Source organism: Mesoplodon mirus (assembly GCF_964341445.2).
Source record: "Mesoplodon mirus genome assembly, chromosome: 5".
Lineage (NCBI taxonomy): Eukaryota > Metazoa > Chordata > Mammalia > Artiodactyla > Ziphiidae > Mesoplodon > Mesoplodon mirus.
This window is the reverse complement of record NC_138980.1, coordinates 3,076,301-3,095,813: the sequence shown is the minus strand read 5'-3', so window position 1 is coordinate 3,095,813 and position 19,513 is coordinate 3,076,301.

Here is a 19,513-nt window from a genome sequence, read left to right as displayed (position 1 = left end):
CTCATTTCAAATTTAAAACGAGGGTAAAACGTAGTAAAGTTAAATTAAAGGGTGATGATGCCCTGCTAGAAAATGTTGAAGGCAGGACAGAAAGCCTATCATCTCTGAATCTACAAGTTGCCCCAGGATGGTCAGTGACCCTGAGCACTAAGAATGAAAGAGTGGGGAGAGATGGATGGCAGAACTCAAGGCACCCAGGAAGCTGAGACCCTTCTTGGCCCTTGGCCTCTATCATTCTCTCTATACATAATTCTAGGTCCCATCTAAGCTACAGCCACTAGGATGAAAGAGATGAGGGTTGTCTCCTTCAATTTTACATTGTATTTTCATGACATTGGGTTTGGGGAAGGAGAAGAATCTATGGAAAGAACTCTGCAGAAGAGCAAAATCATCATTGAGACCTTCATAGGTGGCTGCCAAAATCAAAGTTCAAAGGTACCGCTTTGTAACGAGAGCTACATGTATAAGTAGGGATGAAAGGATTCAGGAATTACCTGAACCATATGGTGCCGCAAACACTTCAGAGGCAATGTGAACATAATTTTCAAAATGGTCATTGACCCTGGCAATCTTAAGGTGAGATACACGTGCAGCCACCAGGGTATTGCTTTACTCATAGAAGCAACAAAGATAAAGACTTGGGGAGTGAAAAACTGTTGCCAAGCATGATCAGAAAAAACAAACAAACAAACACACAGTCAATCACCTTGTCTCTTGTTTTGAGTTAATTTTCACTCCCAGATTTTATCCAATAAAAAAATACCAGGTCATCCAGAGAAAGAGCTTTCAATACCACAATAATAACATTTGGTCACTATATGCCAATCCTTCTCAAAGAAACTTGCACCTATATACCAGAGTACATTTGTTAGCTTGTACTTCCATATGAAAACCCCATAGACAGGGTGGATTAAACTACATACATACATACATATACATTTTTTTTTCACAGTTCTGGATGTTGAGATGTCTAAGATCTATGTGCTGACTAATTTGGTTCCTAGTGAGACTTCTCTTCCCAGTTTACAAAAGGCTGCCCTTATTTCTATGTCCTTACATGGCCTTTCCTCAGTGCCTGTGAAAAGAGAGTGTTTGCTCTGGTCTCTTTTTCTCTTCTTATAAGCACACTAATCCTATAGATCAAGGACCTATCTGCATGATCTAATTTAGCATTAATGAGATCTGTAAAAGACATGTCCCTAAATACCTTCATATTTGGGGTTGGGGTACCCAACATAAGAATTTGGGTAATGAAATTCAGGCCACAGCACAGATCAAGGACACACTAAGCACAGAGCAAGGACACAAGCAATATCTTTAGATCTTTTGACAGCTGCTGGTTACAGAGTCTGAATTGACAGTAAAGGGTGCTCTTAAAATGATGTGCCCTCTCCTTGCTACTCCCACTCACCCACATTGAGAGTTGGTGCTTTCTAACGTGATTAAGCTATTTGTAGGATAGAGTTCCAGGTTCCAGGTCAGGACTGATGCTTTATCAGAGATATATTAACAGTTCCTCTAAACCAAAAGCTAGGCCTGTCAGAAAATGTTTTGAGCTCCCCATTCCAGCATGATCCTTATGGGCAAATTCCAAACTGCGCTGTAACTTTATACCTGAAGGAAACCATATTTTTATTTTATTTTATTTTATTTTTGCGGTACACGGGCCTCTCACTGTTGTGGCCTCTCCTGTTGTGAAGCACAGGCTCCAGACACGCAGGCCCAGCAGCCACGGCTCACAGGCCTAGCCTCTCTGTGGCATGTGGGATCCTCCCAGACTGGGGCACGAACCTGTGTCCCCTGCATCGGCAGGCGGACTCCCAACCACTGCGCCACCAGGGAAGCCCAATCATATGGGTTTTATTCTTCAGTTTGTTAATGTGTTGTATCACATTGATTGATTTGCAGATATGGGCTAGCTGACTAAGAAAAAAAGAAGTCTTAAATACTAAAAACAGAAATAACCCTGTCTGCAACGTTATAAATGTTATAAAAATTAAAAAAATCAAAGTATACAAAGAACAATCACATCAAATATTTGGGTAACCTGGATTAAAATGACAAATTCCTAAAAACACACAGATTACCAAGACTGAAGAGTGAATAGTAAATTTGACTAGACCTATCATTAGCACGAAGATTAAATTAGTAATTAAGACTTCTCAACAAAGAAAATCTGTAAACCAGATAATTTATTGGTTAATTTTAACAATCATATAAAGCAGAATTAATATCAATAATTTTCCATATCTTCCCAAAAAACAAAAGAGGAGGTAACACTTCCTAGCTCATTCTATGAGGCCAGATTTACCCTGATGCAAATCCAGAAAAAGATACTATAAGAAAAGATATTGATATGGATATGCACCTTTATGCAAAATTCTCAACAAATAACAGCAAACAATCCATCAGTATATCAAAAGGATTATACACAATGTCCTTATTGGATTTAATCATGAAATACTGTAAATGCTCCCCATGTGAAAACAAACATACTTAATGCCTCACCTTAACTGAATAAGAGGGAGAAAAATCACATGACCCCTCTAAATTAATGCAGAAAAAAAGTTTTGACAAGATTTAACACATTTCACTGACAAAATCACTCAGCACACTGAGACTAGAAAAAAAATATTTCCTCAACATATAAATGATTCACATGAAAAATGCATAGATAACATTGTACTTAATTGTGAAAAAATGAAAGCTTTGCCTCTAAGTACAGAAACAAGTCAAAGATGCCCAATTCCACCAATTCTGTTCAACAAAGTGTTGAGAGTTCTAGCTAAAGGAATTAGGGTAAAGAATCAAAAGGTATCTAAGTTGAAAGAAATAAGTAAAATTATTTGTTTATTGATGACATATTATAGTAAAGCTTCCTATGGATCACACACACACAAGCTATCAGAGCTAATAAACAGGGTCAGCAAAGTTGTAGGATACAAAATAAGCATCAAAAGTTAGCTGTGTTTCTTGGGTGAGACAGGGTCAGGAGACACTCTCCTCAGCTCCTTGCCTGGGTGGGCAAGTCAGGCTCTAGGGCCAGCAGAAATCCTCGTTTGAGGGTCCCAGTTAGTTCCCCGATCAGAGTGCTGCAGCTGAGTGGAGCAGAACAGCTGCTTGGGACTACTGCTAGGGTGCTGCTGAAAGCCTTCTTGGAATACGACGTGTTATCACTTTGGGGCCGTTGGCCAGCTGCTCCTGACTTGGCCACGTGAAGGCTCAGGCTGTCCCAGTCTCTGAACTGAAGAGAACCAACACTATTAGCATATCTCTCCCCACCATGAATGCAAGGTATTTCAGTGAAGAACATCAGGATGACATCTACAAATCCCAGGGGGCATGTGCAATTTCTGAGGAATGGTGGAATAACCCAATGTATCTGGGTGACCTTTGGAGACAGCGGAGACAGAGCTACAACAGGGCAGTGGCTGACACCCAATTCATAGCCCATGTTCTCCAGCCGTGTGGCTGACAGGGACTTGGTGCTCTGGCCGGCTGTCAGGCCTGAACCTCTGAGGTGGGAGAGCCGAATTCAGGACATTGGTCCACCAGAGACTTCTCGGCCCCATGTAATATCAATTGGCAAGAGCTCTGCCAGAGATCTCTGTCTCAATGCTAAGACCCAACTCCACTCAACGACCAGCAAGCTACAGTGCTGGACACCCCATGCCAAACAACTAGCAAGACAAGAACACAACCCCACCCATTAGCAGAGAGGCTGCCTAAAATCATAATAAGTTCACAGAAACCCCAAAACACACCAACGGATGTGGTTCTGCCCACCAAAAAGACAAGATTCAGCCTCATCCACCAAAACACAGGAACCTGTCCCCTCCACCAGAAAGCCTACACAACCCACTGAACCAACCTTACCCACAGGGGGTAGACACCAAAAACAACGGGAACAACTGACACTGCAGAAATACAAAGGATCATGAGAGATTACTACAAGCCACTATATACCAATAAAATGGACAACCTGAAAGAAATGGACAAATTTCTTAGAAAAGCACAACCTTCTGAGACTGAAACAGGAAGAAATAGAAAATATAAACAGACAAATCACAAGCACTGAAATTGAAACTGTGATTAAAATTCTTCCAGCAAACAAAAAGCCCAGGACCAGGTGGATTCAAAGGTGAGTTTTATCAAGCATGTAGAGAACAGCTAACACCTATCATTCTCAACCTCTTCCAAAATATAGCAGAGGGAGGAACACCCCCAAACTCATTCTATGAGGTCACCATCACCCTGATATGAGAACCAGATGAAGATGTAACAAAAAAAAAAAGAAAACTACAGACCAATATCTCTGATGAACTTAGATGCAAAAATCCTCAAGAAAATACTAACAAACAGAATCCAACAGCAAATCAATCAATGTGATACACCATATTAACAAATTGAAGGAAAAAAACATATGATAATCTCAATAGATGCAGAAAAAGCTTTTAACAAAATTCAACACCTATTTATGATGAAAGCCTTCCAGAAAGTAGGCATAGAGGGAAATTACCTCAACATAATAAAAGCCATATATGACAAACCCACAGCCAACATTGTTCTCAGTGGTGAAAAACTGAAACCATTTCCACTAATATCAGGAACAAGACAAGGTTGCCTATTCTCACCACTCTTATTCAACATAGTCTGGAAGTTTTAGCCACAGCAGTCAGCAAAGAAAAAGAAATAAAAAGGATCCAAATAGGAAAAGAAGAAGTAAAACTGTCACTGCTTCCAGATGACATGATACTATGCATAGAGAATCCTAAATATACTACCAGAAAACTACTAGCACTAAACAATGAATTTGGTAAAGTAGCAGGATACAAAATTAATGCAGAGAAATCTCTTGTAATCTTTTACACTAATGATGAAAAATCTGAAAGAGAAATTAAGGAAACCCTCCCATTTACCAATGCAACAAAAAGAATAAAATACCTAGGAATAAACCTACATAAGGAGACAAAAGACCTTTATGTAGAACACTATAAGACACTGATGAAAGAAATGAAAGATGATATAAACAGATGGAGAGATATACCTTGCATTGGAAGAATAAACATTGTGAAAATGACCATACTACTGAAAGCAATGTACAAGTTCAATGCAATCCCTATCAATGCAATCCCTATCAAACTACCAATGGCATTTTTCACAGAACTAGAACAAAAAATTTCACAATTTTTATGGAAACACAAAAGACCCCGAATAGCCAAAGCGATCTTGGGAAAGAAAAACGGAGCTGGAGGAATCAGTCTCCCTGACTTCAGACTATACTACAAAGTTACAGTAATGAAGACAGTATGGTACTGCCACAAAAATAGAAATATAGATCAATAAAACAGGATAGAAAGCTCTGAAATAATCCCACACACATATGGTCACCTTATCTTTGATGAAGGATGCAAGAATATACAATGAAGACAACCTCTTCTATAAGTGGTACTGGGAAAACTGGATAGCTGCATGTAAAAAAAATGAAATTAGAACACTTCCTAACACCATATACAAAAATAAACTCAAGATGGATTAAAGACCTAGATGTAAGGCCAGACACTGTAAAAGTCTTAGGGGAAAACATAGGCAGAACACTCTATAACATAAATCACTGCAAGATTCTTTTTGACCCACCCCTAGAGGAAGGGAAATAAAAACTAAAATAAACAAATGGGACCTAATGCTTTTGCACAGCAAGAGAAACCATAAACAAGATGAAAAGACAACCCTCAGAATGGGAGAAAATATTTGCAAATGAAGCAACTGACAAAGGATTAATCTCCAAAATATACAAAGTACTCATGCAGTTCAGTATCAAGAAAACAAACAAACCAATCCAAAAATGGGCAGAAGACCTAAATAGACATTTCTCCAAAGAAGATATACAGATTGCCAGCAAACACATGAAAGGATGCTCAACATCGCTAATCATTAGAGATATGCAAATCAAAACTACAATGAGGTATCATCTCACACCACTCAGAGTGGCCATAATCAAAAAGTCTACAAACAATAAATGCTAGAGAGGGTGTGAAGAAAAGGGAACCCTCTTTCACTGTTGGTGGGAATGTAAATTGATACAGCCACTATGGAGAACAGTATGGAGGTTCCTTAAGAAACTACAAATGGAACTACCATACGACCCAGCAATCCCACTACTGTTCATATACCCTGAGAAAACCATAATTCAAAAAGAGTCACGTACCACAAAGTTCACTCTAGCACTATTTACAATAGCCAGGACATGGAAGCAACCAAAGTGTCCATTGACAATGAATGGATAAAGAAGATGTGGCACATATATACAATGAAATATTACTCAGCCATAAAAGGAAATGAAATTGAGTTATCTGTAGTGAGGTGGATGGACCTAGAGTCTGTCATACAGAGTGAAGTAAGTCAGAAAGAGAAAAACAAGTACAGTATGCACACACATATATATGGAATCTAAAAAAAAAATGGTTCTGAAGAAACTAGGGGCAAGACAGGAATAAAAACGCAGACATGGAGAGTGGACTTTAGGACATATCGGGGGGGTGGGCTGGGACGAGGTGAGAGAGTGACATGGACATATATACACTACCAAGTGTAGAATGAATGTCTGGATGGAAGCAGCTGCATAGCACAGGGAGATCAGCTCGTTGCTTTGTGACCACCTAGAGGGGTGGGATAGGGAGGGTTGGAGGGATATGCAAGAGCAAGAGGTTATGGGGATATGTGTATACGTATGGCTGATTCACTTTGTTATACAGCAGAAGCTAATGCATCATTGTAGAGCAATTATACCCCAATTAAGATGTTGAAAAAAAAAGGTAGTTGTGTTTCTTTAACCTAACAATAAATTTGTTAAATGAAAATTCAGAAAACAATCTTATCTACCGCAGCATCAAAAAAAAAAAAAACTTTGGAAAATCCCAGCCAAGAAGATGAATCACTTACACATTGAAATCTACAAAACGTTGCTGAAATAAGGGAGATATAAATAAATATCTTTTTTAACATCTTTATTGGAGTATAATTGCTTTACAATGGTGTGTTAGTTTCTGCTTTATAACAAAGTGAATCAGTTATATATATATATACCCATATCTCCTCCCTCTTGTGTCTCCCTCCCACCCTCCCTATCCCACCCCTCTAGGTGGTCACAAAGCACTAAGCTGATCTCCCTGTGCTATGCAGCTGCTTCCCACTAGCTAGCTATTTTACATTTGGTAGTATATATAAGTACATGCCACTCTCTCACTTCATCCCAGCTTACCCTTCCCCCTCCCCGTGTCTGCAAGTCCATTCTCTACATCTGCATCTTTATTCCTGTCCTGCCCCTAGGTTCTTCAGAACCACTTTTTTTTTTTTTTTAGATTCCATATATATGTGTTAGCATATGGTATTTGTTTTTCCATAGGAGTAATGTTTTTATGATCAATGGAATTTAGCACAAATGCAAAGCTGATTCTGATAAATTAAGATGTACATAAGAAGCCTTATAACAACAACTTAGGAAATAATTCAGAAAAATATGTAGTGAAAAATTCATTAAGTAAAATAATACATTGGAAAATATTCACTTAATGCAAAATAAAGTAGTAAAAAGCATAGAACAAAGAAGATATGAGACATATGGAAAAAAAAAGTAAAATGGCAGATATAAATTCAACTATATCAATAATAAAATTAAATGATTGGATTGAATAATACAATCAAAAGGCAGAGATCATCAGCCTCAATTTAAAAAACAGATCCAGCAATATGCTGTCTAGAGGAGACATACTTTAAATTCAAAAATATAAAGAGACTGAAAGTAAAAGGATGGAAAATGATATATCATGCAAACAGAAACCAAAAGAAAGCTGGAGTGGCTACACTAATAAGAGACAAAGTAGGTTTTAAGGCAAGATGTATTACCATGGATACAGAGGAACATTTTATAGTGATAAAAGGGTCAATCCATCCGAAAGATATAAAAATTATTAACACATATGCACCTAACAACAGAGCACCAAAAACATGGCAGAAATGAAGTAAAAATAGATGATTCAACAATAATAGTTGGAAACTTCTACTTGAACCCCACTTTCAATAATGGATAGAAAAACTAGACAGATCAACAAGGAAATAAAAGACTTAAACAACATTATAAACCAACTAGACCTAATAGGCTTCTATAGAACACTCCACCACCAACAGCAGAATATATATTCTGCTCCAGTGCACTGGAACATTTTCTAGGATAGACCATATGCCAGCCCATAAAACAAACCTCAATAAATTTAAAGAACTAAAAATAATACAAGGTGTGTTCTCTGACCACAATGAAATGAAATTAGAAATCAATAACAGAAAGAAATTTGGGACACTCACAAATACATGGAAATTAAACAACAAACTCCTAAATAATCAATGGGTCAAAGAAGAATCAAAAGAGAAATTCGAAAATAGTTGAGATAATTGAAAATGAACACACAACATACCAAAATATATGGGATTCAGCAAATGTGGTGCTTTCCCCAAATGTCCTCATAAATTCTAATTTTTCCCATATTTTTCCTGGATGTCTTCCACAATGACAGTGGAGATGTTAAATTTCCCTCTAACCACTTAGAGCACTACCTAGCAGGAAAATAATACCAACAAAAAATCAACAGTTTGGAGCCTCCTTGCAGAATGTTTATGACAGGGTTCTCTGCAGATATTTGACCCTCAGGTTTTATTTATCTTTAATTGGTAGAAGTTAAAAGATGTCACTTAAAAGCCATGAGAAGTTTTCTTGCACTAACTAAGACTTCTAAGTTCTTTGTTCCGTGATATCTGCTAGAGTGGATGCTTCAGCTAAAATGTGAAAAGAAGCTCCCACTGAGCAGTTTCCTTTTCCTGCCTGAGCCGGTGCTGCGTGAGTTGGTGAAAGGGCTTTTCTCATTGTCTCATCCCAGAATCCCTCTGTAAGCTGGTGCCAAGATATCTAGGCAGCTGTTTCTCTTGTAAAGCAATGGGGATCGGAGTGAGGTACACGTGACAGGCTTTCCGTTTGCTTTAAGGATGGAGAATTTTCTGGGGAAGCTGGGTCAGAATACAGGATGTAGCCAGGAGTCTTGTGCTGATGTATGTTTGATTTTCTACATCTTATGCCACAAGGATATCTCATGCATCGGAAGGAACATGCCAAGATCTAGAGTCTCACCAGTGAGTGACTCTGCTTTAATACTGGCATGTCATTGCTACTAGACTCTCTGAGCTAACAAAACAAGGAGATACATGTGTGTGTACTAACACATGTATATAACATATATCCATAAATATTTCTATACGTAACTGTCAGTACCTATATTAAGCTAAACATGAGTTCACACTGATGTCTCAAATTCTACTCCATTAACACGTAGATCATACTAGCCTCTTTCCCGTTCTTATCTGTAAGCTCCTAGTCCAACAACAGGACTCCCACCATTGGCCATCCTTTTTCTTAATTGTTCAGTTCTAATATAAACATGTATAGCAGTATTGGAATTGTTATCCCTATGAAAAATCGCTTTATCAACTAGAGTAGAGTGCTTGTGAACAGTTCCTTTTGCCTTAGGCTTACAGACTCCACCTGTTTCTGAAGTTACTTATCTAGGTCAGCACCTTATTCCCCCATCCCCTTCGGTGATGTTGCCTCATACGTTTATAATAAATTTAGATTACTTTGTAACAATCTTAATTTCTTTTAGGGGTTCTCCTCATCTCCTAAATTATTTAAAAAATTTTTATACATTAAGGTTTGCTCTTTGTACTATAGTTTTATGGGTTTTGACAAATGCTTACTGTTTTTTATTCACCATTACAATATTACACAGAAGTTCACCAGCCTAAAAATTTCCCTATGCTTTACCTATTCAACCCTTCCTTCCTCCCGCAGATCCCTCTCAACATCTAATCTGTTGAAGGTCTCTCAATTTTGCCTTTCCCAGAATGGCATACAATTAGAAATTTTTGTTATTTAGCTTTTTCTGGATGGCTTCTTTCACTTAGCAATATGCATTTAAGATTTATACATTTATTTTCCTGGCATGGTAGCTTATTTCTTTTTATCAGTGAAAAATATTCCACTGTATGGATGTACCTGTTTGTTTATACATTCCTATTAAAAGTCATTTTGCTTGCTTCCCACTTTCGGTGATTATAAATAAATCTGCTATGAACATTCACATGCAGGTTCCCGTGTGGACATAAATTTTCAAATCTGTTGTGTAAATGCCTAGGAGCATGATCGTGGGTCATATGGTAAGATTACGTTTAGTTTTGTAAGAAAGTGCCAAACTGTCTTCAAAGAAGCTGTACCATTTTGCATTCTCATTATCAGTGAGAGTTCCTTTTGCCCCACATCCTTTCCGTTAGTTGGTATTATCAGTTATTTGCATTTTAGCTATTCTAATAAGTGTGTAGTGGTATCTTATTGTTGTTCTAATTTGCAGTTCCCTAAGGACATATGATCTTAAGCACTTTTTCATATGTTCAAATAATTGCCATCTTTCTCAGTGAACTGTCTGTTCAGATATTTTGTCCATTTTTAAATTGTTGTTTATTTTCTGGTTGAGTTTTAAGAGCTCTTTGTATATTTTGGATACAAATATTTTATCAAAAATCTGTTTTACAAATATTACTCTAGTCTTTGGGTAAAATTCGTTCATTCTCTGAACAATGTCTTTAGCAGAGCAGAGGCTTTAATTTTAACAGGAAAATTTTTATTTTTTTGTTTCATGGATAGTATTATTGGTGTTGTATTGAAAAACACATTATCAAACCCAAAGCCATGTACATTTTCTCCTATGTTTTCTTCAAGAAGCTTTATAGTTTAGCATTTTCCATTTAGGTTTATGATCCATTTTGATTTAACTTTTGTGTAAAGTAAGGTCTGCGTCAAAGTGCTATTTTTTTGGGGTTTTTTTGGATATAAATATCCGATTTGTTCAGTATCATTTGCTGAAAAGACTACCCTTTCTCCACTGAATTGCCTTTGCTCCTTTGATAAAGATAAGTTGACTATATTTGTGCAGGTCTATTACTGGGCCCTGTATTCTGTTCCACTGATTTATGTCTCTGTTCTTTTGTCAACAACACACTATCTTGATTACTGCAGCATTCTAATAAGGTTTGAAATTGAGTAGTGTCAGTCCTCCAAATTTGTTCTTTTTCTTTAGTATTCTGCTGTCTATTCTAGATATTTTGCCTTTCCACATAAAGTTTAGAATCAGTTTGTTAATATCCACAATAGCTTGCTGGGATTTTAATTGAAATTGTATTGAATATAAAGGTCAAATTGGGAAGACTTGACATCTTAACAATATTGAGACTTCCAATCCATGAATATGGAATACCTCTCCATGTATTTAGATCTTCTTTGTTTTATTCATCAGTGTTTTATAGTTTTCTGCATATAGTTCCTTAATATATTTTGTTAGAATTATGCCTATTTCATTTTTTAGGGTGTTATTGTGAATGGAAATTTTTATTTCAAATTCCAATTGTTTGTTGCTAGTATATAGAATGTAATTCTTTTTTAATACCTTTATTTTTATGTTTTGATTATGGTAAAATATATAAAATATCATCTTAATCATTTTCAAGTGTTAAATATATTCTCATTGATCTGCAACCAATCTCCAGAACTTTTTCATCTTGCAAAAAAACTCTATACACTTAAGTAATAGCTTCCCAATGTCCCTTCTCCCATGTCCCTAGTAACCACAATTCTATTTGCTGTTTTTATGAATTTGACTACTCTAGGTACCTCATATAAGTGGAATCATACAATACTTGTCTTGTTATGAATGATTTATTTCATTTAGCATAATGTCCTCAAGATTAGTAATTGACTTTTTTATATTAACTTTGTATCCTGTGATCTTGCAATATTTGCTTAGTTCCATGAATTATTTTGTTTTTTTGTGAGTCAATTCTTTGGAATTTTATATGTAGACAATTTTATCTTCTGCAAATAGTTTTATTTCTTTCTCTCTAATCTTTAACCTTTTATTTCTTTTTCTTGTGTTATTGCATTAGCTAGGATTTCCAATACAGTTTTGAAGAAGAGTGCTAAGAGAAGACACCCTCACTTTCTTCCAGCTCTTAGGAGAGTATCCAGTTTTCACCATTATGTATGATATTAGCTGTAGGTTTTCTGTATATTCTTTGTCAAACTGAAGAAGTTTTACTTTATTACTAATTTGCTGAGAATTTTTATCAGGAATGATTGTTGGATTTTGTCTGCTTTTCTGCATCAGTTAATATGATCATATGATTTTTCTTCTTTAGTATGTTGATGTGATTAATTACATTGATGTTTTAGATGTTGAATAAGCCTTGCATACCTGGAATAAATCTCACCTGGTTGTGGTGTATAACTACCTTGTTTGATTTGATAGGTTACTATTTTATTGAGGATTTTTTGAATTTATGTTTATGAGAGATATTGGTCTGTTGTTTTCCTTTCTTGTGATATCTTTATTTGGTTTTAGTATTAGGATAAAGCTGGCTTCATAGAATGTGTTTGGAAGTGTTCCCACTGCTTCTATTTTCTGGAAGTGACTGTGGAGAATTGTTATATATTCTTTCTTAAATATTTGTTAGAATTCACCAGTGAAACCATCTGGGCCTGGTGTTTTCTTTTTTGGAAGTTTAATAATTATTTGTTCCATTTCTTTAATAGATATAGAACTATTCAGCTTATCTATTTCTCCTTTGTGAGTTTTAGCAATCTGTATCTTTCAAGAACTTGTTCTTTTCATTAAAATCATCTAATTTGTGAGCATGGAGTTTTTCATAGTATCGCTTTATTATCACTCCAATGTCCATGGGATCATCAGTAATGAACATTTGATATTGGTAATTTGTGTCTCCTCCCTTTTTTTCTTGGTTAGCCTGGTTTATCAATGTTACTGATCTTTTCAAAGAACCAGGTTTGGTTCCCTTTGATTTTGTTTTCTACTGGTTTCCCATTTTTAATTTTATAGTTTATTATTCCTTCGATCTGCTTGCTTTAGGCTATTGCTTGTCTGTTTTGGTTTCTTAAGGGAAAACCTTAAGTTATTGATTTTAGATTTTTTTCCAATATATACATTAAATGCTATAAATTTCCCTCCATGCGTTACTTTCACTGCATCTCACAAAACTTGATAAATTTTATTTTCATTTATTTCAAAAACATTTTTGATTTATCTTTAGACTTCTTAATATATTGATTGTTTTTTGAAATGATAATTTTTTAATTGAAGTATAGTTGATTTACAATATTGTGTTAGTTTCAGGTGTACAGCACAGCAATTCAATATATATATATATATATATTCTTCAGATTCTCTTCACTTATAGGTAAAAGTTCTTTGTTTCATTTTCAAATATATGAATATTTTCCAGCTTCCTGTTATTGATTACTGATAATTACAAATTGTGGTCTGAAACTATACTTTGATTTCTACCCTTTCAAATTTGTTAGTATTAAAATGTGCATAACATAAAAGTTACCATCTTAACAATTTCTAAGTGTAAAGTACAGTTTTGTTAAGCATATTCACATTGCTGTGCAACAAATCTCCAGAACATTTTCATCTTGCAAAACTGAAACTCTGTACCTATTCAATAACAACTCCCTATTTTCTCCTCTCTCCATCTCCTGGAAACTACCATTCTACTTTCTGATTCTATAAATTTGTCTACTCACATAAGGTACCTCATATAAGACAGTATTTGTCTTTTTGTGACTGGCTTATTTCACTCAGCATAATGTTCTCAGAGTTAATCCATGTTGTATCATGTGCCAGAATGTCCTTTTTAAGGCTGAATAATATTCCATTGTATGTATTGTATATACCACATTTTGTTTATCCATTCATCTGTCAATGGACATTTGTGTTGCTTCTACCTCTTGGCTATTGTGAAGAGTGCTGTTTTGAAAACAGATGTGCAAATATCTCTTCAAGATCCTGCTTTCAATTATTTTGGCTATATACCCAGTAGTGGAGTTGCTGGAAAGGTACTTTTTATGACCCAGAAGTGGTCTTTTTCAGTGAATATTCCACCCAAGTTTGACATATTGTTGGATGGAGTATTCAAAAAATGCCACTTAGATCTAGTTACTTCATAGTTCTATTCAGCTCAAGTATATCTTTATTGATTTCCTGCCTGCTTGATTGGTTACTTACTGACAGCAGGTGTTGGAATCTCAACTATAAAAGTGAATTTGTCTATTTCCTTTAGTTCTATCAGTTTTCATTTCAGACATTTTGACACTTTTGTAACATACGTGTTTAAAACTGCTGTCTTCTTGGAGAACTGACCCCATTATCATTATTAATAATAGTACTTTTTATTCTTGATAATTTTCATTGTTCTAAATTCTCTTTGTCTAAAATTAATATAACTATTCTAGCTTTCATTTGATTAGTGTTAGCATCCTAGATCTTTCTCCCTCTTTTACTTTTAACTTTGTAAGTCGTCAGGATCTTTATATTAAAAAGAGTTTCTTGTAAGTACATATTTGGGTCTTGATTTTTTTTTATCCAAAAGGTAATTTTGTCTTTTAATTGGCATACTAAGATCATTCACATTTAAAGTAATTATTGACATATTTAAATTAATATCAGCCATGTTTGTAACTTTTTTCTATTCATTGCTAGAGGTTTCTTTATCTGCCCTCTCTGGTGTAAACTGAGCATTTGAAATAATTCTATTTGATCTCCTCTCTCTCATTTCTACTTCCTTAAAAAATTAGCTGTTGGGGCTTCCCTGGTGGTGCAGTGGTTAAGAATCCACCTGCCAATGCAGGGGACATGAGTTTGAGTCCTGGTCTGGGAAGATCCCACATGCCGCAGAGAAACTAAGCCCATGCACCACAACTACTGCACCTGCACTCTAGAGCCTGTGAGCCACAACTACTGAGCCCACATGCTACAACTACTGAAGCCCATGCATCCAGAGCCCATGCTCCACAACAAGAGAAGCCACTGCAATGAGAAGCCCGTGCACTGCAATGAAGAGTAGCTCCCCACTCACGGCAACTAGAGAAAGCCCGTGCACAGCAATGAAGACCCAACGTAGCCAAAACTAAATTAATTAAATAAATAAATTTAAAAAAATTTAGCTGTAGAACTTACAATATACATTTTTAAATAATTTAAATCCACATTCAAATGACACTTCCATCTTTATACATAGTGCAGGAACGTGGATGACAGAGTTATCCATATGCTTAATCATCCAATATATTGTTGCTATTTTAAACAAATTGTTATATTTTAGATAAATTACAAGAAAAGATTTCTTTTAATTTATTTCTCTTGCAGTGTTCTTGTTTTCTTCATATAGATCCAAGGTTCATTATCCTTCATTATCCTTTATCATTTTCTTTCTACCTTGAGAAAATGTTTTTAACATTTCTGCTGGTGAATCACCTCAGTTTTCAGTTGTCTGAGAAAGTCTTCATCTATCCTTCACTTTTGAAAAATAATTTTGTTGATATAGAATTCTACAGGTTTTTTTTTTTCTTTCAAAACTTTAAATATTTCACTTCACTCTCTTCTTGCTTGCATGGTTTCTGATTAGAAGTCTGCTGTAATTCTTTACCTTGTTTCTCGATAGTCAAGGTAGGTTGGTTTGGCTTTTGTTTTCTTTTTTCCTGACTTCTTTCAAGATTTTCTCCTCTTTGATTTTCTGCAATTTGAATATAATACCTAAGTGTAATTATTTTGGGTATTTATTCTGTTTGATGCTGAGATTCTTGGAATTATGATTTAATGTCTGCCATTAATATTGGAAAGTTCTTGGCCATTATTACTTCAAGTACTTATTTTGCACCAGTCTCTTTCTCTTCTCTTTCTTCTGGTATTCCAAATATGCATATGTTAAATGCTTTGAAATTGTCCCACAGTTCTTGGATGTTCTGGATGTTTTTCAATTCTTTTTTCTTGTTGCATTTCAATTTGGGAAGTTCCTACTGACCTATCTTCAAGACCACATTTCCTCAGCCCTGTCAAGACTACGGAGGAGCCATGCTTTATTTCTGTTACATCACTTTCCCTTTTTATTCTTTCTCCTGGATTTTGTTACATCTAGCCTTTCTTTTTTATCCTTTCTTAAGTTTCCCTCTTTCTTCTGCATTATCCATGTCTCCTCGCATGATGTCTACCTTTTGCACTAGAGCCCTTAATGTGTTAATAATAGTTATTTTAAATTCTTTGATAATTTCAACATATGAGTCTGGTCTGATGCTCATTTTGTCCCTTTAGACTGTTTTTTTATTTTTTTGCCTTTTTGCATGATATGTAATATTTTGTAGAAATCTTAAAATGTTTCATCCAGTAATAGGAACTGAGGTAAATCCTTTAGTATGAGAACTTGAATTAACCTGACTAGGATTTGGGCTTTGGAGTTGGGCTTTGTTTAATGCATTCTAAATTTATAGATACTAGAGGCTTCAAATTCCACTAGTTTCCTTGTTTTTGTGACCTTTATTACTTTGGGCTTCCCTAAGTGATCCTCCTCAGAGAGAGCCTTTGTCTTGTAGCTCTTTCAACTGTAATTCACGAATCGTATATAGGAGCACATTGGTGTGGTAGCAAGGTGTGGGGAGGAGGAGCATTCTATAATCTTCCAATTAAATTTTAGTCTTTTAGTGAGCCTGTGACCTTCACAAATGTTTCTTCTTTTATAGCTTCAAAACCCTCCCTCCTTAGGTGAGATAGGAAAACTAGAAAGGGCTGGGGTTGGAAAAATGCCCTTCCCCTGGTGGAATAAGCTCTGGTAATGTGTTTTCCCTGGATAGTAGTCTGTTATGTAGTATGCCCTGGGCAAACCTCTTGGAATTTCTGGAGGTGAAGCCCACAAGAGTAAGGGGTCCCGTGAGATTGTGGTTCCAGGAGTTTCTCAATCTCATACTGATCCACACTCAAACTTAGGCAATTCATCAAAAATACCATATAAGTGTTTCTTCCAGGTTATGGCTCCAGTGCCTTCCAGGTTAACAGATCTTGGCTATGTCCTCTGATTTGCCTGTCTCTCCAGATTTAGGGTTGGCAATTTTCTCTGAAACTCAGTTCTCTGATGAGTCCAAGAAAAGTCATTGATTATCAATTTGTCCAGTTTTTTCTTGGTGTATGGATAGGACTGTAAGAACTCCAAGTTCTCGACATGTCTGAGTTGAAATTAGAAGTCTTCTAGGATAGGGATCTTAATAATAGTATATTGCTATATATTCGAGAAATTGGTTTTTTTTTAGTTATTTAATGAATCAATATGGTTCTAAGAATTTTATTAATATATCAGTTTATTGTACAAAATTGTAGGCTTCTTCTAAATCAAAATATAATTTCTAGAGGAACAAACCTCTGATATGTATTTTCTCTCTCTTTTTTTTTAAAAAAATTATTTATTTATTTAGCTGCACCAGGTCTTAGTTTCAGTACACGGAATCTGTGTTGCCATGTGAGGGATCTTCATTGCAGCATGAGGGATCTAGTTCCATGACCAGGGATTGAACCCGGACTCCCTGCATTGGGAGCATGGAGTCTTAATCAATGGGCCACCAGGGAAGTCCCTCTGATATGTATTTTCTCCAACATCACTAAGGAATTAACTCAATTCTGACACGATCTACCTGAAGATAGCACCACATCCCACAGGTTAAGGGCTCAGTCCTACAAAACTGCCCCCACCTCTTTTTAAGACACCAATCCTAAGTCCAAGTTGTCACCCATGCTTTTGGCCTATAGATGGGTTTCCATGGCCCCTCCTTGGGCTTGATTAATGTGCTAGACTAGCTCACAGAACACAGATAAATATTTTACTTACTGGATTAGAAAAGGATATAACTCAGGAAATGCCAATGGAGGAGATGCACAGGGCAAGGTATGGGGGAAAGGGTGCAGAGCTTTCATACTCTCTGGAATCTCCATTCTTCCAAAAACTCCACATGTCCACCAAACGTGGAAGCTCTCCAAACATTCTGTTTGCTTTTTATGGAGGCTTCATTACATAGACATGGTTTGCCACTGATGATTTAACTCAATCTCTAGCCCCTCTCTCCTCCTAGGAGATTGGGGGTGGGGGTGGAGTAAAATTTCCAACTCTTTAATCACATGGTTGGTTCCCCTGATGACAACCAGCCCCCAGCCTTGAGTTACCTAGAGGCTTTCCAAAAGCCACCTCATCAATATAATGAAAGACACGTTTATAGCTCTTATCATTTAGGGAATTCCAAGAGTTTTAGGGGCTCTGTGCCAGGAACAGGAGGAAGACCAATGTATATCTCTATATTTTATAAATCACAGCATCACAAAAGCCAAAATCAATATGTTGACTGAAAAAAATGCACAACCTAAAAGCTGAGAATTATGATTTATTTGGCAGACTTACTGAGGACTTTAAGCCCCAGATATAGCCTCTCAGATAGCTCTGAGGAACTGTTCCAAAGAGGTAAGGAAAGAGCCAGGATATATAGGAGTTTTTGCTGGGAAAAAAAAAAAAGTAGTCGGACATCAAAATATTACTGCTAATCACAAAAAACAGACATCTCAAGTTAATGATTTTACTGCTTTTCTGTATATGGGAAGATGCAAAAGTCTGTGCACATTGAAATTATTCCTTTGACATGCACCTTAACTGTCCTGTTTTTCTCCAGTTCCCCTCAGGCTGTACATTCAGGGCAGCTGCAGTGGCTGATGACTTTATGTCCACAACATATTTTGTTTACTGAAATGGCAGGTGACATTCTTTGTCCACAAATACATTCCCCAGGCCTGGGTCTTTTTAATGACATAAACCATGCAGTATGGTGCACAGCTAGGTGGAAGCTCCTTGCTAGCAGGAATTTTGTTGCATGCGTTGCAATAGGGCTCTGGAGAGGACTTAAGGCCTCAGTCTTCCAAGTGTGACACAGACACTCTGGCCCCAGACCCACTAAGTCAGAATCTGTGTTGTTGACGAAAACTTAATCAGTCACTCTATGAAAGAAATGGGAAGTTTTATTTGAGCCGAATTGAGGATTATAACCTAGGAACAGCATCTCAGAAAGCTCTGAGAACTGCTCTGCCCAATAGAAGTCAAAACACATTTATGGAAGTTTTTTGAGACAGAGGGCTGTATATCAAATGACGTATTATCGACAGTTTACACAATCCAAATCTGCAAGTATGAAGTAGTGGATCATGTGACCCCTTACAAAATCAAGAAGGTGGTTTATCTTTTAAGCAGTTGTCTTGTGGATGCTAGGTGAATGTTGCTCTTTAGGGTTGAGCAGGTATTTCTGCCAATGGGAGAGGTTTGGTTGATGCATAATGCAGATACACAATGCACAGAGAGAGGAGAGAAGAGGCCAAAGGGCAGAGAAAATTTTTTATTTAAATTTTTCTTGTCTTGCCATAAAATACTGTGGAAATTTTTTTTTCCACAGTGTGTTAATAATGTCCCCACTTGATCCGTGGAAATGACAACCTCAGAGACACAGACCAGACTAAAGCCACTTAATATCCCCAGTGCAATGTTT